The following is a 23360-nucleotide window of genomic DNA, read 5'->3' on the forward strand; positions in this document are numbered from 1 at the left end:
TCAGGCAACTCTAACGCCACTGACACTGGGGGACCATGGAGGTCTTGTGTGGGTCCCAGATGAAGAAAGTGAAACCTAGGAAATTAAGCGATTCATTCAATGCCATAAGGCTGGGAAGAAGAGCGAATTACACTGCCATTCCCTTGCTCCTTCCATTACTTCTAACTGCCATCAACTAGTACCTCCCTCCTAGAGAGCCTCTTGGGGTCTGAGGATAGCAGGAGGTTGAATGGAGGACACTTGGGCTAAGAAGGGAGAATATTTAGAACACATGTGAAACTCTATTTACACCAAGTTTAAAATGAACTTTCCATTTTCCAGCTTCAGCTTCCAGAATGCAACCTTAATCTAGTTCATTTGCATAAGCTTTAAAATAAGCCTTTAGAACAAATGTAAATGGATCTTCGAAGAACAATATTATGATGGGTTCAGTGTAAATGACTCAAAACCATATGGACGACTTTTCTTGAGGATTTCCCAGAGTCGTGCTGTCTGTCTGTATGCAAGGGAGTTTTATTATCGAGGCAAAACTGGGGGTTGGGAGAAGGCTGATATTCGTGGAAGGATAACATATCCTAACCTCTCAGCGGTTCTGATTTATTTTCACGCCTCAGTGGGTTGGACTGATAACACGGAATGGCCAACACGAAACACAACTGAATCTCTTCATCAGGCTGAACTTGGATCCTAGGAGCAGCTCACACCCCAGGTCATGGAACACAGAACACAGATATCACAGATTTTCCTTTAGACTCCCCTCACAATAGGGATGAGCAACTGAGGATCAGAGAGGGCAGGTGACTTGTCAAGATCATACATCCAGTATGTGGTTGAATTGGGATACCAACCCAGGTATGTCTAACTCTAAATCCTATTTTCTTTTGAATACATCACCCAGCTGCTAAGAAATCAGCAGACAGTGGCTTTTAGAATGAGATAGGACAAACACAGCTTCAGGGAGAGGCCAGGCAGCCAGAACTTTATTGATCAACAGCTTTGCCACGTCACTGACACACTGGTTGCTAGGTAACGTGGATCCTCTCTGAAGAGGCAAGAAGGAGATTCCGAAGACGATGGATCTGCATTAAGCAGAGCCCAGTAACAAGGCACTTTCAGGTCAAATACTTGGTTTGCTGTGGTTTGGAGTTTCTAGGTCAGCTGCTCAGAGGCTGTCCCCTGCTCAGCTTATCCGAGATGAGGTCTTCGGTAAGAACCCCCTCAGAGGAAAGAGTCAGGAAACCCAATCTAAGATTCCCTTAGACAGGACAGATGGAGATACCAGTTTGTTCTCTGCCCAAAGTTGGTATCTTATCTTACAGTTAGGCTGATAGTAAGAGGAGCTGACTAGAAAAGCCCCAGGCAGAAGAGATGGCTTGGGGTGGGAGGTAGGCTACTAATCTTGGGAAGTCGATTAACTACTGTGAGCCTCAATCTCCCTTTTCAGAAAGTGGGGAGCTGGGCTAGTTTCATCATGTCAGTCTGTGCACAGGTGCTGGCTGGCTGCTTAAGAATCACCTGGACTGTTTGTTAACGTAGAGATTCTCAGGCCCCAATTTCAGCTATTCTGATTCAGAAGGTTTGTCCTGGTGCCCAGCAACAGTTCCATTCATTCATTCACAGGTGTTTATTACTCATGCAGATGTTCTGGACTCTGTGCTAGGTATTGGGAATATAATTGTGAATTCATATTGCATGCAAAGTGCTGTCCAAGGCAATTGGGGTACATAATTATTTAAAGAAGAATTCTCGCTTGATGAATGGCAGTGTAGTATTAACATATGTGAGATTTGATCAAAATTGGGTTTGAATCTTTGTTTTGCCACTCACTGCCTATGTGACCTTATTTGTGCATTTGACCTAACCTCTTTGATCTCATCTGTAACATGGTGATATAATTATGGTGCCTACTTCATAAGAGGGAGGTGATGATTACAGGAGACAATGTGGCAGAGTTGCTTAGCACAGTTCCTGGAGCAGAGCCAGGCTCACCACTGGCAGGTACACGCACGGATTCCTAGGGGTTCTTAGAAGTGTGTATGGCATGTATATGAGTGTGTGAGACATACGCAGGCATGCATGTGCAGTGTGTATGTACCTCAGAATAAATTCAGTGATGGGAGACGCTACTTCTGCACTTTTGCTTGGCTTTATCAGAGAAGGCCTCAGAGAAGAGTGACATGTGATTTGGACCTTAATGATGGGTGGAAATTCAATAAGTAGAAATGGAGAGGGGCAGAGGGCCCAAGAAGGCAGAAGTTGTGCTTGGGGAAATGGTAAACAGGACATTTGTGGAGATGAACCTGGAAAACTGGCCTGTTGGGGGGTGGGGTTTGAGTGCCAGGCTAAGGAGGTTGGACTATCTTTAGTCAAGGGACACATTTAGCATCAGTTTCTTTTTTGAAACTAATATCTGGAGCAAGGCAAGCCTTTTGATAATTACTTGTTGAATAAGTTACTAAACTGTTGAGCAGAGAGCAGCCTTTCTGGGAAGTTCATCTGGAGGAGATGTACAGACCAGAGAGGATGGAAGGGAAGGGGGCCTGAGGCAGGGAGGCCAGAGCTGTTGTAATATTCCAGGTGCCGGTGACAGGCTGCTGAAGTAAGAGGGGCCAGGAGGAGTGGAGAGGAGGGGCAGGTGATGGAGGCGGTGCCAAGACTTGATGATTCATTAGAGGGGAAGATGTGGAAAGAAGAGGCAGGGACCTCAGTTTCCAAAGCGTGTATCTGGAAGAATATTGGGGCCAATGGGGCCGCTACGTGGGGCTGAGGAAGAGGACTCAGAGCCTTGCCAGACCCTCCACACAAAGTCAGGGCTCTGGGTTCAATGTCCCATGGTGCTGGCCATAGTGTCAGCTGGCAATAGTGGAGACAGAAAGGACTCGATGGATGTTACTCATTACTCTTATTTATGAGACTCATGACAATGTCGACAACATTTCAAATCTGCTTTCCCTGATAGAATGCAGGCCTCATTAGGCAGGTATTGTATCTGTCTTGTTGCCCACTGTGACCCCAACACCTAAAATCGTGTCTGCCATATAGTAGACACAAAATAAAGGTTGAAAAAAATAACTGGTTTATTGAGGAAAGCAATTGATTCTGTTCAAAACACATTAGGTCTGAGGTGATGGGATCCATCCTGGTGGAAACGTCCACTGGATAGTTGAATATTCCGGGCTGGAGGTCCAGTTTAAAGCGGGACACCCCTGGTCACCAGTGGGCACCCCCTGCCTCTGGTCATCCCCTGGGAGGATCTTCTGGAACCTTCCCCAAAATCACCCTCCCCCTTCACGAGCCCTGGACCCTGCTTCCTCCCCAGAGACTCTTTGAATTTGAACTGTGGTGAGGTCTCTGAGATACAGGATAGCCTCTTTCACCTAAAGAAAACTACTCTGAAATTGCAGGCTTCCCACTGAAGCTTTGAGGTACACCCTATAGCATTTCAAAAGGAAAAAAAATGAGAGAAGCCTGAACAATTTCCTAGCTCATTAAAAGCAGCATTTGGTTCACATTTCAACATCTGAAGAAAAGACAAAATGGAATTTTACAGTGTGGTCACATGAGCTGAGACAGTGAAACAAGACCAAGACAGGAAAAAAGAAAAGAAAAGAAAAATAAAGAAAACCAAACCAAACAAACAACCCAGTTAACGTGTTGCATGATGGTAAATGCTTGGTCTACTTGGTTTGGCCATTTCCAGTGGTTCTTTGTTTCTTTCACCAAATCCCCAAATACCTGCCTGAAAAAAGCTTACAAGGCCAAGACCAGAGATCAAGGAGACAAGCAAAGAAGTATCTGGGCAGCCTCGGGTGGTCTAACCACTGAACTTCACTCACATGGGAGGTTAAAGTGAGAGTTTAGCCTGCAGTGGCCCTCTGGGTTTTTCTAGCCACTTCATTGCCTGATACAATCTGGGTTTTCATGGCTTCACAACTCACCCTCACGAAGCAAGGGCTGTTTGGACTTGCAAGCAAAGAACCATTTGGAAGTTCCAGAGGCCAGACCTGGTGTTGGGCATTTGTCTTTGCACTAGCCCCAGCCTTACTCCTGAAAGGGACAACACTAATGAAAGTTCCAGAGGCCAGCTAGCACGCTGCTTGGTCTCTTTGTAGTGACTCATGCTGTCAGCTACCCTGCCGTTCCTGAAGGTTCTTCCTCTCTCTTTCCTCCTTGTCATTATTTTCTTTTGCTTTTCCTCCTCCCACGCTAACCACTCTATGTTAGGTTTCTTTGTAATCTTTCTTCTTCTACCCACACTGTCAATGTTGATGGTGCCCGAGATTAGGTCCTCAGCACTTTCCGCAATTTTGTCTACATCCTTTATTCTCTTACACTTGTTCAGCAATATTTTAAAGGAACTCATATGTGTCAGACACTGTGGTGGGCATTTGGGGGTTTGAACGTGAATGATAGGTTCTTGCCCTTAATCAGCCTGTGGTTTAGTAGAGGAGCAGGTACATAAAACAAATAGACACAGCACAGTGTGATCCATGTTGTGCAAGGCGTTATGGAACTGCAGAGGAGTAAGTGATTAACTTTGGTGCGTCAGGATCAACTCTATGCAAGAGGAGCAATAAATCAAGACTCCCAAATTCATATCCTGAGCCGTGACCTGCCTCCTGTCTTCTGAGCTCCACACTCGAGTTTCAGATGACTTGACAGACATCTCTACTGGCTTATCCTGCCGATACTTCAAACTCAAGGTTCTCAAAACTAAACTTCAACCTCCGTGCATCACCATTATCAGCTACTCAGTCACCCAATCTGGAGACCTCAGAGTGATCTTGGACATCTCTCTTTATCTCTCACTCAGCCACATCCTGGTGACTATATCTTGACAACAGTTCTGACCTGCCCCCTTGCACATTACCATGATCACTGCCAAGTTCAGACCCTCGTTCTCTCTAAACTGGAGTGTTCCAAGGATTGCAATCACTCTCCAACTCATTGGTCTCAAACCCCAGTGTGCTTATGAATCAGCTGGGGAGCGTATTACAAGCATACATTCTTCAGCCTCTCGCCTAGAAAGCCTGGGTCAGGAGGTCTCGGGGAAGGGCCTCCAGTGGCACCAAGGCCAGTGGTTTGTGGCCCACACTGTATGTAAGTGGTGTCTCTCTGCCTTCAGTCTCCGCCCTGCTCTAAGGAGCCCTCACTGTCTCCAGAGTATGTTCTGAAACACAGAGGTGCTCATGTCCTGCTTTGGCTTAAAAACCTCCAGGGGTTCTGAACGTCTTAATGTGGCATTGAAGGCATTTCATAAAATGATTAGGATTCTTTCAGCTGTGTACCTAACTTATTTTCCTTCTCTGTAAATGAGCAGGTTGGTCTCGCTGAACTCTGGGGGTCTTTATAGCTCTGGTGCACTAGATTCTAAAATTTCAAACCTCCTGGCCCTTCCTTTAGCAAGCTTGACTTACCGTACAGAACTTGCTGGTGGCTACATCCCAGGTAAGCAGCCCTCACGTCTCTACCCCATCCTGCCAAGCTGTGACCCTCAGCAAGTTCCATGATCATGCTATACTTCAGAGGGTTCTTGTGAGCTCGTTATTATATTAGAGCTCTTGGCCCAGTACCTAGCAGGTAGTAAGACCTCAGTCCTGGAAGGTATTATTATTTCACGCCCTTCCCCATTAGGCACTCTACACCCCAGTTATCCTGGGCCGTTTACTATTCCCTGATTAAGTCATGCCATCTCATTGCAACTATCTAGATTGTCTTTCTCAAATTGGAAAGGCCTTTAAAGGCCTGTTCACAAGTTGCCTCTCTGTAAAGCAGTGCTCTCTGCTGTTGCCACTGTGCTTACAGAGAAGTCTTTGTATATCCCTCTATTGTGCTATTGTGGACCTGATACGATTGGGAATGCCTCTCCCTTGAGCATGTTGAGACTAGAAACTGTCTTATTTATTCTGGAATCTCCAAACCTAGCAAAGTGCCTGGCACAGCATAGGCACTCCATAAAAACAGTGAATGAATGAATGCGGTGAGGGTATAATTATGTGCAGAGAGTAGAGAAAGGACCCCTTCACCCCTTTCTCTGTATCACAGAGGTGGTCTGTTGCAGAAGGTTCTCTCAGAAGCCCTTGCCTCTTAGAGATTGTGGTCAGCCCGAAGCCTCCACTACAGGGGGCACCGCCCTCTTTTCCTGTCACTCCAGCCCTGGATGTGAACTTCTCAAATGACTTTCTGCTCTACCATTTCTCATTATCCAACCCAGCCAGGCCCAGCACTTGGGCCCCTGTAGAGGATGCTCCATTAATAATCGCCTCCCTTGCGACTGATTTATCTGCTCCTTGAATCTGGTGAGGTTAAGCTTTTAAGGCAAAAACAGAAAGTCACTGCGAAGCTGACTTGTTTTATGCCATCCCAGTTCTGGTGACTCAAGAGAGGCCCATGGCCCTCTCATCCTGGGGCAAGATGCTGCCTCGGTACTTTTGGGCTTTCTGGGCATGCAGACAATCTCACCGTCTCCCTGTCCACTTCCTCTGACTCGCTTTTGCAATCAGCTGCCCAGGCTTCTGTGGAAGAAGACCATGTTAGCCCCAGGAAGCTCTGAAAGCAATAAAAGAGCTAAATGTTTTCTAGGTCACTGCCTGATCAAGTCCCCACTTAAACAATAATCTTGCCATTGCATCTGCAAAACCCCAGACTCAGGCCCCAAAAGGTTATTTCATCAATAATTCTTGAGCTAGCCTACGGCTAGAATTATTCCCAGCAGCCGTTTCAGACCATCTCTAAACAGGCTCTGTGGAGGAGAGGTCTGCTCACTCAAGTACTTAGGCAGGAGCCATTAATATTGTTGAAGGGGGAGAGCGGCAGGAAGGGTGAGCAAGTGTGTGTTGTGGGGAGGGGAGAAGAGGATTCTTCCGGAAGGGGGCAGGGGCAGGGAGGCCAAGGTGGTTTGGCCTATGATTGGGCTCCTGCTGTCTGACACCAGAAGCTGCTTTTCATGTTAATAAATGTGGATTAAACCGGGCAAGTGTGCCGTCCAACGTTATGATAAAAAGTCTTGCTGACAAACCCAACTCTGCATGGGATCTCTTTGGAATGTGCAGCCTCCAGTCTGCCCCATCCCCAGCAACTCTGCTGTTGAAATGGCTTCTTTGATTTACTCAGTATATTTACCAAGCAATTTGCAAGAGCGAGTAATTACTCCTCAGTTCATTGACTCATAGGTGAGAGAAACACTTAGGTCATCTCATTTGACCTCCATCTAGCCTTCCTGGCCTCCTTGGACTCTGGTTCCTATTAGCATTTAATCTCGTCCCACCTCCAGTCTCCAGGCAGCCTTGGAGCTCAGCCACTTCCCCTGGAGAGTCCGTTCCTTCGCTCAATTGCTTCTCTCAGCTCTGAACTTTTTGCTGTTGAGCTTTCCATCTCCCTTTCCAAGCTGAGGGCTGCTGCCCCTTGTCCTCCCGGCTCTGGAGACAGTGATTGATTTCCTTACTTTATTTATACTGTTTTTGTGGAGGTATTTATAGATCACGATTGTGTTCCCTTGGAGCCAGATCCTTTCTCAACTATATAAATTTGGCTCTCTCACTCTCTCCTGATACAGCTTATCTGTAATCTCTAGAACATTTGTTGGTATTGACGTTTGGCTTGATTTTCCACCCCTTTGCTAAACTGCACTGACTAGTCTTGCTCAAGTTGCCCCATTCCTCGATGTTCAACAAGAAGGCTTATCCCCCTATTCTTGCCGGCTTCCCCTTGGGGACATCAGTGGCTTAGACCCAGAAAGATCATGCAAGGGGAGAGGAAGTTAACAGATGGCTCATGATTATATTACAAGAGCCTCTCCAAAGGAAATAGGATCATTTTTCCGGTGACTTCTTCGCCAAAGTACTTTGTTTCAATTCTTCCCTCTCTACCAAAAAGCTCTTCTAAAAAAAAAAGTCAACAGTTATTTCCCCAAGAAGGAAATAAAAGAGAACTCCCAAATAGTCTCTACATGGAAAACGAGACAAATTAAGGGGAGGGAGTGAGGGAGATGGAAATTGACTGTTGTGATCATTTCTATACCTCCACCCTCAATGTGCCCAGGTTGGCTGCTGAGGCTGGGAAGAAGTCCAGAACTATATTCATCAACTATCTGGGCTGCAGACAAAGGCCCCCAAGATCTTCGTCTAACCTCATTTTCCACATCAGGAAACTGAGTCAGGGCTGTGCCGTCAAACCAGTGCACGTTCTGATGTCACGCATCTTGGGTTCTGAGTCTGCCCATCTGTTTACTAGCTTTCAGGGGTCCTTGATTAAGTTTCCCAACTTTACTGAACCTCAGTTTCCTCATCTGTAAAATGAAGATTGCACTAGCTACCTTGAGGCTGACTGTGGGTATTGAAAATAATTAATGTAATAAATAGGTCCCTGGCAAATAACCTTTTAGGGCCTGAGTCTGGGGTTTTGCAGATGCAATGGCACGGTAGGCACAGAATAAATAATAATTGCTACTGAGGCCCAGAGCAGTGAGGTGACCTGCCTAAAGTCACCCTGGCAATCCTGGAGCCAGAGCTGGGGTCCTTTATTTCCCAGCTTAGTGCTTCTACAAGGCTGCTACCTCCTCAATATCTACCCAATGAACACACTTGTAGTCCTTGAAGGGACCATTGAAAATGTTCTCAGTTATGGCACATTGGCTGTAAAAATGCTTGATGCTCACACGTGTAGGGACTCAAAACCCACAGTGAAGCTTCAAGTGAGGTTAGTCAGAGAGGAGCACTCCTATCCTCTTGGGAAGTGAGCACCCAGGCTGGAGGGCTGGGCTGAGAGAGACTTAGGAAAGTGGTGTGAACTTGCCGGTGAATGTAGCTGCTAGGCCTTTTAGATGGCTACAGGGCTGGACAAGTGTCACCAGCCCAAGTCAGAATGGAAGAGCTTTTACAGAACAGTTTACGGGGAAAGAACGTACCTGTATTGCCAGGCACTCTGCTGGGTGATTTATAAACACCATCTCATTTAACCTTGTTTCCCCCATACCTGGAAGTAGGTGTAATGTTTACCATTTTATAGATAAGGAAGCAGAGGCTCAGACACATCACATGAATTGTACAGGCAAGCAAACGGGAGTGCAAGAATTTGAACCCAGGACCTTAGTGACTGATGCTCACGCTCTTTCCATTTTCAAGAGTGTGCTAATACAATACATAGGGGCTGCCACTCTTGAGATGGCGTTCATTTACCTGGTACCTATCTCCAAGGAGCTAAAAACAGTTACAGATTTTTATAAATCCAATTAAATCTGCTGTCTTAATATGATCTTGTCTAGCTTCTCCATATGGATGTGTACACATGTGATTTGGACAGGAAAATTAATTTGGATCATTTAGACAAAATATATTTTATCTTATGTCTGTGCTGCAAAATTTACCGGAAAATTGATGAAACTTCCACTCACGTTGACAGTGTAGACAAACTGAATGCATTCTGTAGAACAAGGGGACTCAGACTGGGTGACCCTACTGCTCAGCTCATTCAGTCCACTCCCTGAAGTCTGAAATGCCCCAGGAAGCAAACTGTCTTATTTGGAAAGGTCTTCAAGGGCAACCTGTCTCAGTAAACCATCTCCTTGTCTAACAATCCTTCACAGCCAGAAAGTTCTTATACATGATCAAAATGTCTATTGCTTTGAGCAAACCACTTTTCCTTCTGTTGCATTCTTGCTGGCAATGGAGAACAGCTGGGGCGGTTTCAATATCTCTGTTATGAACTTGAAAGCTGTTTAAAAAACACTGTTCAGGTTTCTCTTCCACTGGCTAAATAAACTTGATTCATTTAGGATTTGTCACAGAGAGAGATCATTTTCTATACATCTAGCCCTTTGATACAAGAGTTAGAATAATTTTGGAAAGAGAGATCTTAGGGGGCAAGAGTGACCATTGGTTAAAACCCTGTGCAAAGTAATTATTATAATACCTACTGCCAGTGGGTTCTTACTAAATATTTTTGTTGAGCACAAAAGAGAAAAGAAAGAGCGAGAGCTCCTGCTAAATCCCGGTGTCTATCAGAATATAATGAGAAGAAAGCCAGAGAGGAGAAAAACTGAAAGGGAAAGAAGACGCATGGAAAAAGATAGCAGAAGTCCATGTTCCTCAATTTGCATTTACCTGTAAGCCAGAGGAGGCAGAGTACTACAGTCAGCCAGAGTGTGGGCTTGAGAGCAAGAAAGAACCGGTTTCAAATCTCATCTGTGCCCAGGTGTGTGACCTTGATCAAGTCACTTCATCTCCTTGTGGCTCAGTTTCTTCTTTTGCAAAAGAGACACCTGCCATCTATTGCTGAGTTGTGAAGACGAAATAAGGTGCTGGACTTAACGTCTCCCGGACTCGTGGTAGGTGTGCAAAACGTTGTGGTTCTCCTTAGCCTCTAAACCAAGCAGCTGGCTACGGGTCTCGGCATTTGAAACTATCTTTAGGAGCCTCCTCACTTTTGGATTTTGTAGATTCCTTTCCCAAGACTTGAAAAGATGGCTTTAAAAAAAATGTCAGGATTCGTTAGGCATTTAGGAGTCCAAGAGATCCTAGGTGCTGACTGGCTGGTGAGTTAATTATGTAGCTGTAGAATTAACATTAGCATTACTGTGCTAATAATAATGATTGCCTAATAGCATTATCCTTACAGCAGAATAAGCCCACTGGGTGTTGTACCTGAAAACACGGATGTAGAACTACCGAACCCTTTCAAGTTTGGGTACAATTTACAAGCATCTACTGTGTAAAGTATCATTGTTGTTCTAATGATGCTATCTTTTTCCCCCCTGAAATGTTCATATGTCAAAGGAATGCAAATTCCATTTCTCCTGACAAAGAAATCTAAACCCCTGGATTCTCCTAGCTGTACCCCTAAAGGAGAACGCTCCCAAAGTGGAGAGTTATGACAAAGAGTAATTGGTTCTGCATGTTTCCTTATGGATTTTAGGAGGAAATGGGGCCAGGTGGGGCCGGGTGGGGTGGTATTGGAGGCCGTGTGATGTTGGTATAGATAAACCCTCTTATTTCTCTAAAATATGTGCCCTTTGTTGAAGGAAGTAGCAATGAATCGCAGCAAATCTAGCTTTCTGTGCTCTTCCAGAGTTTCTTTTGATAGTGTTAAGTTCTATTTTAGCAGAAAAGCCTTGGAGTTTTCATGTGGCCGGTGGGTACAAAGGTGACAGCGGAAATGTAAGCCCTCCACACATGGCTCTGGATCCCTCCAGTCAATGTTTGGGGACGAGAGATTAATGGACACAAGGAACAGCACACATTCAATAAACCTCTATAGAAGCGAGAAGAAAAATAGGCAAAAAAGCTCCCCAGGACACAACATGTTGGTAAATGTTTGCTTGCCCACTATCCACATCAGAGGGGGCCTCTCAAGGCCAAGTGACGCAGCATCAGAGCACCAGAGCATCCCTCACTGCCTCGGAGGGCTTGTGTCTTCCTCTCCAACTCATGGCAGCCAGTCTTTCCAGAACCACACAGGAGGGTCCTGTCATTATCCCGAGGAGCCACTCCATCCTGCACCATGGGGATGTAGGGCCTCCTTCCTAGCTGTTCACACTTGCAAAAGAAAGCTGGTAGCTTAGATTATTTAGGAAAAACAACAAACAAAAAAGACAGCTGAGGAAAAGAGGCAATTTTACTGTATGCTAATTTAAAAAATTAAATTAAATAAAAGACAACTGTGGGACATGAGTCTTCTCCCCAACTTTCCAGATGGCATGTCTATATTGATTCATTTATTCAATAATGACTCAATTTTCTAATTTCTTGGACAGTGTAGACCTAGTTCAGATTATATTACGACCTAGCGAAGGGCTACAAACTGGGAGCATAACCTGATAAAGCAGAGGGTGGAGAAGCCAGCTCTCCACCTGAGCTCCTGCCTCTCATCCCAGCTCCCTGCATGAGGCTGGGTAATCCCATCGCCACCTGTCTCCTGGTCTGTAAGACGGAAATCATCACATCTGTTCCTCTCACGAGGCTCCATGTCTTCATTATGTGCTTGGAAATGATTAGATAGAGGGGACCACAGATAGTCTTAGTCTTAACTATAATGGTCTTAATAAATACTTCCGCTACCAAATAAGGAAGTGTACGGGGTTGCAAGGATTTGCTGGTGTTCTATTTAAGGCCAGGACTGGGAAATGAGGGGAAGGGGCTACCTTGTCACTATTTATCTTTCTTAGTTAACAATGTAAGAAATATGATGGCTGCTAAACAATTTGGTGGCAGAACATCATAAATGAAGTCTGTTTTCCCTGGAAACTGCATAACCATTTGAATTAATTTAATTTGAAATATCAAATTAAATTAAACTGTAGAATAATCCCCAAGGGAGAGCATATTTCATTTGCAATGTCTTTTGATGGAGTATTCCCTGCCAAAAGTTTTGCTTTGCATCTGGCTACAGATCTAAATTTATTGCATTAGCTTTGAGAAGACTTTTAATAGAAAGCAAGATTAAAAGAAAACTTGAGGGAAAATAAAGATGTTCAGTGCTGAAAACAGCATCTCCAGAGCTTACCTCTCTAACTTTATGCTCTCTGTATGTCTGTCTCTGGTCTTCGACTCAGCCGGTGTAGCTGGGCTGGATGTTTGGTTGGAGAGCTTTCTTTTGATAGTACTAATTAACATATACAGAAAATATCATAGGGGGATGGGCAGTCTACTTTGGTTTAAGGGCTACAAACTGGATAATGTCTTCACCAGATACTGGTGAAGCGGATCCACTTCATCTGAGGAGCAAAGAATGGGGATAAGAGATCAATTAAAAAGGTCACCTTTAAAGTCACGGTGAGTCTGTGCATTTAGCGGTGTCCGGTGACTGCGCCGTGTTCTTCCTGAATTGCCTCCTTTCTCAATAATCTCTACTCTAAGTGCAGTTCTCTATTAAGGCTTTGGGTCTACAGGTTGGAAGGAGAGGAGCTGATGGTGAATCCAACAGTTTCCTAAAATATAGGTCACTCCAAATCGCTACTTAGGAAATGACTGGTCTCTTTTTCCATGGCAAGACATTGAAGAAAATTGCACCGAGCAGCTGCCTGAAAGTTGATGCAGTGGGAATAATCTATTTCCTTTTCCTAGTGAGCAAATACACAGCAGGCGAGGCCGATGTGAAGGAAAGTGTTTGCTTGAAACAAACAAGCCTGGCCCTTTAAGGAAGGTGTGAGCCAAGTTTAAATTGGGCCCAAAGAACCCAGATAAGAGTATCTTAATCAAATAAAGAAAAGCATTAGGCTTTAATCTCCACCACTTTAGTGACCTCCTAGTTTGTTTTAAATCTTGATTGGAAGAATTATCCTGACAAGAAAATTAGTAGTAAGTCAATAAGCCTGTGGCCCAAAGATAGGGTATTAAGCAAGCAGAGGGAAAGAAGTGTGTTCCAGCCCAGGGCCCTCGCCTGCCCTCCTGCAGCCACGAGCACGGCCCGCAGCCATTTCGCTCTTGATCCTGAGCAAGCACTGCGGTGGGTGGACAATTTCATTATGATTTTAGCCATGAAGCCCTCAAGGGCAGGTAATCATATTTAAAAAGATAAAGAACAACACAAGAAAAGAACCCTGCTTCATGAAGAAATTCTAATTTTCAGCAGTCATGGGTGGAAAACCAATACTACTCTCCAATGCAGAATGAGAACTGGACTTGAGAAAAGCCACCTCCTCCCCTTGCTCTCTTTGAAAGAGAGACACAGCAGAAAGTTAAAAAAGAGAGAGAGAGAAAAAGCAAAAACAGAGAAGAAGAAGGCCTGCCATAGGAAGATGTCTACATCCTGACAGAATCTACCCACCGCCCATGCTCCCCCCTCCACTCCACTCCTGTGGCCCCAGAGCTTCCCCCTGGCAGCCAGCGAATTCCAGTTCCCCTTGTCAAAACTCGTCTCCCTGACAGCTGTGAGCAACACTTCTCCATGCCACTTATTTGCACTCCTTTCCACCCCCTCATCCCTACCCACGTGTGTGCTTGCCATCTGCCATTCAAGGGGAGAGAGACAGACAGAGGGGCAGACAGACAGACAGGGAGAGAAAACCCAGCACCAGCCTACAGGACCCCACACCCAATTTTGGAGCCTCATTCAGGGATATTAAGTCATATCCAGTTATCATCTTCATATAAGAAAAAGTTTTGTTAATTGACTAGCAATGGAATTGTGGCTGTTTTATGCTCTATCATTAATTTAGGTTTGCAGTTTTAGACATATTGGGAGATTTCTGTTTTAATCACCAATTATGTCTTTGGCCAATAAAGCTCATATTGTTAACATTAATATATACATATTTATAACTTGATGGAGCTAGACATAATTAAGTAGAAATGTTCATAACAATGATGATAATCATTTAAAATAAGATTCCCCTGATATCCTCCAGCAGATAACCCCACACTCCAACACTGTCACGTGAATAGTGTGCTGCAGAGATGTCGTTCTGCCCATCCCACATTTAAATGTAGACCCTTTAAAATGGTCTGTCTAATCTAATAAATGTTCAATAGAATGGTAGTGAATGTCTTAATTGTATTGTATTGGATGTAAACCATGTTCTGGAAACCCCGGATTTGGAGGAGTTCTTGAAGAGGAAGGGGCTTCAGGAAAGTATGGCAGGTCTGTCGGAGGATGTACCCTCTGGATGATCAGGCCAACAGCTGACCAAGACCAGGACACATGTAGTACTGGTTCAAGTCTATGGAATGCCAGTGGCATTATCTCCCATCCCTGGAAGAGAGTGGAGCCATCTGTCATCTTGGCTTCAGCAGTAAAATTCAACAGGTTCCCCAAGGAGGAGTGGGCTGCAGCTCAGTAGGCAGCAGGGGAGACAAGGCAAACATCAAAACTTTCCTTTGGGTCAACCTAACATCTGTCCTCCATTCCACCTCGATTCCCAACATGCTGGTGTAACTTCCCCTTTTCTTTGGTTTGAGCATGTTTACTCTGAATTCAGTTTGGAGTACATCCGCACGTCCCTGCCAATTCGCTGGTGGCATCCTATGTTTTCTTTCCTCAGTTAGATTAGAAGGTTCTCAAGGTGCAAACTCCTCCTCCTTTCACTCCTATAATGCCTAAGCATTTCTGGGCAGGCGCTCAGGAAAGGATGCCGAGAGAGGGGATCAATGAATAAATCTTCCAGAGCTTTCTGGCAGGAAAAGTTGATGGTACTGCCGGTGAGCTGACTTGGGACTGAAGTCTGCTTCTTGAAGGTGTCACCCATACTCAAGGCATTGGTTTCTTTGAGTGTCTGGCCAGACACAGCTACTGAGACACAGGGTCTGTCTCCCAACAAATGCGGCTCCAATTCTCACATTTTTATATGCCATGCTACACACATCATTTCTGAACCTCTCAGAAGCCCATGCATTTCTGAGCACTGGCAATCAAGCATAAAGTTCTGGGGCAAGCTGTGAAATCTCTGAAATGAAAATCAATTCCATCTCCATTTCATGGAGACTAATGTGGCATTTACAACATAAACAATCACTTCTGTTAGAGACGAAAATTAAAAGCTGTGCTACATAAAGGCACAATGTTTAAAGTTCTGGTGGAAATGAGCACTTGGCTTTGAGATGATTACAAAGGAATTGGAAAAAGAAAAAGAATGAAAAAAAAAGGGAAAGAAAAGAAATAGCCAGCCCCAACAATTCAGAAGTGCAGAGGTTTCATAACACAAATTTGCTGTGACTGAAACCATTGGTCTCAGCTCAGACCTCTGGGGGAAAAAGAAAAACCTTGAGTATTTCCTAAGTAACAGGAAAGGTGTTTCAAGGACTCATGAAAGTCATGTCCTTGTCCTTTCCTGATGGTGTTAAAAGACACAGGAATTTTCTCACGGGAAAAGGCTCAAGACCCACATGATGGCAGTGCCTCCAGTGGTTTTAGGGTCGCCTCAAAGTACCGGCCTCTTGAATCCTCGATCTGGTGATACTTCATTATATCAACCTTATTTCCCCGTTATTATAATAGGGTCTCACGAGTTTCTGTGTGGAGAATCCCAAAGTTCACAGGATGAAATAGAAATTAAGGGCAGGAAAAAAAGAGTTTATTAGAAGTTAGCCTGAAATTAAGCTTGGCCTTACCACTAGCTAACTAAGGAAGCCCAGGCAAGGATCCTAATCTCTGAAGACTCAGTTTCCTCATCTATGAATGGAGACGTTAGACCATGTGATCTCTAAAGGAGACTGGCTCTGCAATTTTATCATTCTTTCATTCTGCATTGGACTCCAAACAACCATTCAGTTGGCCTCATTTGCATACGTGGTGGGGAAAGATATAAGCTGTTGCCAATCAGGAGGCGTTCATTTGCATGATGGCTGTGATTCACTAATTAGCCAGAAAGTCTTCCAGTCCAGCCATGCAGGAAGGCACCAGGGTTCCCATTGTGATATTATTTAACCTGGCTCCTGGCTTTGGCTATTAAGACTCTCAAAGTACTAGCCAGTAACTAACTGACTTTTCTATAAAGCTGCCCAGGCAATTAAGAGCATTAGCACAAAGGAATTTTTCTCAATTAGCTATTTTTAGAGTGGGCTGGAAATGCTGTCTTGCAGTCTTTTAAAGATTTTTGTAATAGTATCATGCTTGTTGTATTACCAGTGTCACACGTATATTTTCATTCTATTTTTGTTCTGCATCAAATAATTTGTAGTAATACTATTTTGAGGGGTAGTTATTTTCATACCATTTGAAGAGAAGTCAGGTGAATTTCTGATAAAGGCAGCCTTCGTTAATTCTAATGTGAACATGGGACAACCCAGGGAATGGTTCGTATACATATGTCAGCCAACCAACCCGTCAAACCGCTTGATTTGCCTTGATCAGAGAAGCAATTTGTTAGACATCCCCTCCTCCCACCCCTGAAGTGCTAATCACCTTTCCAAGGTAGAAGATAGAGAGGAGACACTGCACAAATTGCTTGCTGTAGCCCCCAAAATGCTAATCACTTACCAACATCTAAATTATAACTTGAGACCTTGCACGATAAGGTAAGAAAATAGTGTCTGTGCATACAGAACTATTATTTACCAGTGTCAAAAATAACTATCACATTTGCATAACTGTGGGGCTAGATGACAATTTCTCCCTCAAAACTGCTTCTGTGGCAGAAAAAGCTTTGACCGATATGAAGTGTGGCATGTCATTATTTTTTTAACCCTTACAAGATGGAACGGCAACTTTCAGAATGAGATGTTTGAGCACTGATTTGGAAACCGGAGAAAACAATTTAAAATGCTTATTTGATTATATTTACTTTGGGTGCACTGGGTGCTGTCCCGTGTAAGCCAGTGGCATTCCATGTGGGTTGTGGGCACCCCAGGAAGTCAGTTGACCCTTTGGAACACAGGAGGAAAGTATTTTATCTCTTAATTCTGCATTACCTACTTTGCAGATATGGTTTTTAAATGCATATAATACATTAGAACTGAAGTACATGTATATAATTTGCGTAGAAATGCATATATTCTGAGTGTGTGCTAACATTTTTTACTGATGGAGGTTAGTGATAAAATAAAAATCTTTGGCAATCATTAGTAGACAACACATATTGTGGTGCTGGCCAGGAGGATGACCTACTTTTAAAGAGAATTTTCCAGAAGGAAAAGCTCGTTAGCTGTACCAACAAACATAGTGTTAGAGAAGATAATTCTACGACATGACGAAACCTGACTATACGCATTAGACATAAATATACCTAACATTTTATATACCTTTCTATTCAGACAATAAAGAAATAGCTTTCCTGGAAACCTACAGTTGTCAATGTCGTCTCTCAAAGTGAAGAATGATAGATTCACTTCTCTTTGGGGTAGGGAAATACATTTGGAATAAGACAGGGTGAGGTGTTTTCAGAGAAGAGTGACCAAGATGGAGAAGTAGTGGAAATAACACCAGCTAAGAGAGCCCAAGCTTGGCTTAGAGTCCGTGGGCACCTATGTGAACCCTAACCCAGTCCCAGGACTCCCTGCATAGACAGAAGACCTCTGAGGTGTCCATGCAACTGGTTTTTATCTAGCACAGTTCTTATTGGTCTTCTGCTCTTGTCACACATTCATTCAATCACAAATATTTACGAGTGTTTAAGATGTGCCAGGCATGATTCTGACAATTCTGAGATTTTGTCCTCCTCTCTTCTCTGTCTGGGGATCACCTGTAGGACTCCATGCTGGAATTCTGAGAGGCTGCCAACTCATGGCTCCTATGTATTGTTTATTGCTCCCCTGCTGAGAACTCCAGATCATCAGATTTGTTTCTTTGAAACAGAGCTCTAATAGTAGGAGAAGAGGTGAGCACAGCTCTCAGAAAGTGGGAACCTTCTATGCCCAGCCTACCTGCATTGTCTTCACTTCTTCCCCGTACCTGGCTCCTTCAGAAGGTTTCATTATAGTGTGCTCTAGTCTGCATTTATACGGACCATCAACAACTATCCCATTTCTTTTTTGAGAACCTCCTTCATGTTCAATCTTGAGCTTGATGTGGAATGATCCAAAGAAGCGCCTAAGAATCAGTGCCTGTTCTCACTGAGCTTATACCGTGGTTAAACTCATGACTACACAGGGCCACTGTCACTGAGCAGGGACATGGGTATGTGCTAGTGCTCTTTTTAGGGTCTTGCTAGGAATTGGGAGGCCATTGGGATATACTAGAAAGAGACTAGGACTTGAAGTCAGATGGTCATGATTCCAGTCTTAGCTCCATCGCTTATCATCTATGTGACCTTGGGCAAGCTACTTCTATTTCTGAGTCCCAGTTTCCTTATCAACAGAATGGGAATGATAATATCTATTGATAGGATTGTCTTGTAGATTAAATGAAACAATGGGTGGAAATGCTTTTAAGCTGGAAAGTGCTCTTCACATTTTAGGAATTGGTATGAATGGAGGGTGATCGCTCTGGCTTGGGGTAGTTAGGGAAGGCTTTATTCTGTGGTCCATTTACACCCTCCAGGACAGACACTGTGAAACAGGAATGGAGGTGAGAAGCTGAAGGTCAGCTCCTCTGCACGTTCCTGGTGCTGGACCTTGGGGGATGCATGGCATGGGCATGGAGGTGGTCTACTTCCTCCAACCCACCCCCTCTTCTGAAGAATCTGCTAGGGCTTAGAATCCTTGTCCTGACCAGTCTGAGAAGAATGGAAACTCTGGGCAGAAATGGGGTTGACAGGGGCTCAGGGCAGTGCAAGGTCTAAAGGAAGAGGGATGGGAATCAGCCAGTCAAGCCCCTGCGCTCTGCCTTGGCAAAGGCTATCGGCAGACCTCCCCAGAGGCTCGCTGGAGGAGACTGTGATGGACCAGCCTCTCAGGAGAGTTTCCTACCCACCGAGGCTTGCAGGGTATGGTGGTTTGCCTGCCGGTTACCAGCAGAGGGCACTGTCTAGAGTCCATTCTTCCTGCCTCCTCCTGAGCGAGACAACCCCAGTACTACCCTCTCCCGCTGCCCCCCCCCCCCCCCCCCAGGCTGCTCCTTTCTCCTTCAATGGGATGTTAGCAGTTGACAGTTCACTGTAAATGCTCTGACATGTCAAGATTAGTAAATGGGAAGAGGATTTAGACAGTAAATGCAAGCTTAACTCACAGAGCAGATTATATGGTTATACTGTTATTACTTTGGGACATAGTTACTCCTAATGCTAACTAATCTTACAGAAATGTAATTACCACGTAGTTTCTGTATATCACCAGATCTTATGAGGTAGACCAGTGGGCACCCCACTTAACCCCTGGGGGCCAGGGTAGAGTTATGCTCTACTATGCTATTTCTTCTTGGTTTTATCCTCTTTCCTAGAAGATCTCTTGGGGAGCCTCCCCAGGAGGCTGCTCCCTGCTTTCAGTCTCATTTTCTGACATCTAGTTCTGAATTTCCCATAATTGAATTTAGTCTGGGTCTCCTGGCACTTCATTTTGGCTCACTTGCCTTTCCTTTTGCGATGCCCTAGTGAGTGCTGTATCCTGCAACAGGACCCCTTGGCTGGGGAACTGGGTTGCCAAAGCAGATGGGCAATGTTCATTAGAAATAGTGTCCACTGACACAAAAATTACCACCTGTCCTTTAATATCCATTCTTCTACTCTTCTTTAGCTACTACTAAAGGACACCCTCAATATGAGTAGAAAATATGACTGCCCAGAATAAGCCCCACATTCCCCAGCCTCCTTTGCAGCTGGGTGACAAGGTCCTGGCCAACGGGATGTGAGCAGAAGGGATGTGCACAACCTCTGGACTCTGCCCTTAAAGAAAGAGACAAGTGCTTCCCTTCTGTTTCTCCCCTTCCCATTGACCAGAATCTGGGCACAACAGTGGGAGCTGGAGCACCAGTGGGAGTGGAGAGATGGGAGTCCTGCTCTACTGCCCACGTCCTGACTGCCTACGACAGAGAAATGAACTCTTTTTTGGTTTATAACGTTGTTAAGTTAGGCCTCTCTCACATGACCGTTGGTGGACACCTTTGCTATGTAGATCTTCAGAGAAGGATCCGAGAGTGGAGACTCGTGTCATCTTCTCCTTCATCAATCTGCTAGGCAGGCTGTCTGTCGCTAAAAGCTAAAGGGGGAGCTGGGGCAAAACCCCACTGAATTTGGGGCCATCTTTTGCAACAATCCTTTCCAACCTGTACTTGGCCCCAAATTTCTCCTTTGTTTCGTTGTTTCCCTTTGGTTGTGGCTGACAGCTCTGGAGACAGACTCTCAGAGGCCACTCATATTCAGGGCTCTTGGGATTCAAGTTAGAAAGCATGCCAAGGCAGGAAGAGAGGGGCAGGAGCCCAGGAGCATTGTCTCTCAGACTAGGAGAGAAGTCCAGACACACTCCTCTCCTAGTCTGGCAGAGAGGAAAGACGGCTGGGCTGGGTTCGAGGACTGATCCCGCTCTGTCATTAACCAGCTGTGTGGTCTTGAGCAAGTCTCCTCCTCCCAGAGCCAAATGAGGGAGTTAGGCTAGGTGATTTCTGGAATTCCTTCCAACTTCGGCATTCTGTAATGTGCCAATTCCATGACCTGTCTTGTAGCTGCAGGGTCATCTTCAATCCATGAAGCAAATGACCTCAGGAAGGTCCACATCTATGCTAAGGGCTGGGCAGAACAGCTCCAGTCACTTCTCATCATTAGCTCAACACTGAACAGCTTCTGGTGTAGGGAAGAGGGGAGAGGGCATGAGAGTGGAGGAGGTGAGAGGCACTACAGAGGTGACAGACAACAGGGGTCCTTCTCTGGAGGGGTCTAGTCTCTCCAGAGCCACACAACACACACATGGAATGTGTGAGAACAGACTAGTAAGTTACTCAAGAAACGTGCCCCCCTGAGGGGCCAAAGCATAGGTGGGGTTGGGTGGGAGGTGAGCAGTGGGGTCATCAGCACAGGTGGGGCTGGGCGGGAGGTGAGTGGTGGGGCCATAAACACAGGTTTGATGCCTGCTCTCCCCCATTCTTGCAGTGTGACCTTGAAGGAGTTTCCAAGCTTTGAGCTTCAGTTTCCTCACCTGTAAAATTGAGATGCTAGAAACACCCCTCACATGTGCAAAAGTGGGGGGATGTTCGTGAAGCGCTCTCCCTCTCACTCGTTTTCTACCACAGACAAAGTATCCCTCTTAGTTTCCAGCTGACATTCCAGCTTTCCCACCTTCTGCCCCTGAAACTTTCCTCTCTTTTCCTGTACCTTTTTTCCCACAACAACTCTGCACCCCCACCCCCTTCCCCAGCAAAGTTCTCCATCACTCTTCTTTGTACAGGAAAGTAGGGTGGGGTTATACAGGTGCCCAGTGGTACTTCTGAAGCTCTAATAAGGGGAAGACTATGCATGCCATTTGAGTTTTAAAAGGGATTCAGATCAGAATGAATAAAATGCTAACTTTTCCACTGTCTAACCCACTCACCCACATACCCTGGGGCAAAATGAAACATAACTCAGTTTCTTCGCGAAAGGCATCAGAGAACGGGTCACTCTGGTCAACTGGCGACAGCAGCAGCGCCGATGGTCTCGGCAGATCTCAGCTCTGCCGTGCGTCCCGCCTCTGCCCTCTCTTCCTTAGCTAGACATAGATGAAAGTGACTGCACTGCGCCATGCTCTGCCTTCAGTGGAGGCTACAAACGTCTGTCCTGCAAATAGGTGGTAGTGTAGATTCGGGGCTGCATTGCTTCCGATTTGCTCTCTGCAGAGGCACCTTTTCTAGAGGGGTTGAGGACTTCCTTCTGTCAAGCCATCTCTGTGGCCCCCTCACCTCCCACTGCCTCACGTTAGCCCTCTAGGAGCCAATGACAACTGGATCTCCATCCTAAAATAATTCCCCACTCATTCTACGAGTCTTAGTTCATGTGGTCTTTTGTTCGCACTCTCTCTGTCTCTGGAAATGCAGGTCTGAATGCTGGTTTTATGTTATTTCACACGCCAGTGGAATAACTACTCAGCTGTTTAGGGCTTGTGCTGTCAGCCTCGGGGCCCCATAAACATGGCTGCTTCCATGGTCCTCCTTCAGGACTCAAGGGGGTGCTCCCCTTTAGAATGGGCCTCAGGCCAAGAGCCCCACTGTCTGGGCCTGGATCCTGTTCAGTGAACCATCAAGTGTCATTCCCGTCATTCTCAGCTCTTTTTCTCAAGTACAAGGGTTCCTTGCTACAATTTGAAGAATTCTGAGGGGCAATCAAAGAGAATCCAGGTGATAAAGCAAAAAGTATCAGCTTAGAGACAGCACAAGGGAGACAACCATGGCATTCCTAGAGATGGAAGAAGGAAACCATTCATTAAAGATCAGAGGACAATAAAAAGTGTCTAGGATCTTCAAGCCTTCTGTGGCCACAGACTGGTAACCGAGAAGCCCCTGAGGGTCACCAAATACCACTGGTCCAACCATGGTTCTGCAAACTGACTAGGTATCAGTTTTCCCATCTGTAAAATGGAGATCTTGATGATAGACCTGAAATAAGGAGAATCTTGACACGACTGTTTTCCAGTTTATTGACAGATTTAGCTACTTGCTAGAATTCCACACAGCTAAGCCCCTGTGTCCTTGCCCGCTCTCTCCCCTCTGTTTCTCCTTTCTAGGGCAGCTCCCGACTGCAGACAGCGCAGAGCAGAGCAAAGACTGTGCCAATGCGTCAACACTGCCAGACAACCAGGAGGGGCGTCATCAAACAGGCAAGGCCATCGCCACACCTGCTCAACCCTCACAGAGCACAGGGATTGTGATCTTCTTTATCATAGGTGTTCATAATTCTATATCTCAATGAGTTTGTGGCTCCAGCATGTAGCCGTGGAATAAACAACGTTCTGATAATTGCCAGGTTCCCATTACTTACTTTTACAGTTCTTTTTATTTAAGAAAGTCCTTTTCCTTTGGGCTCCAGGAAGAGGGCACTACTATATTGTTCTTCGCTGTCTCCCTTTAATGAGGTCGTAGGTCAGACAAAGGGA

General features: G+C 45.2%; 1 protein-coding gene and 1 long non-coding RNA gene across 3 annotated transcripts in view; one reads left to right on the forward strand and one right to left on the reverse strand.

The window, feature by feature from the left end:
* Positions 1–23360, reverse strand: part of KIRREL3 (kirre like nephrin family adhesion molecule 3) — a 535215-nt gene that overhangs the window by 293649 nt on the left and 218206 nt on the right. The gene's annotated exons all lie outside the window — the stretch shown is intronic.
* LOC138925283 (uncharacterized) lies at positions 737–23223 on the forward strand. The gene is made up of 2 exons (XR_011441212.1): positions 737–852; positions 22992–23223. It is a non-coding gene; the product is annotated as an uncharacterized lncRNA (long non-coding RNA).

This window comes from Equus caballus, chromosome 7 (genome assembly GCF_041296265.1).
Source record: "Equus caballus isolate H_3958 breed thoroughbred chromosome 7, TB-T2T, whole genome shotgun sequence".
Lineage (NCBI taxonomy): Eukaryota > Metazoa > Chordata > Mammalia > Perissodactyla > Equidae > Equus > Equus caballus.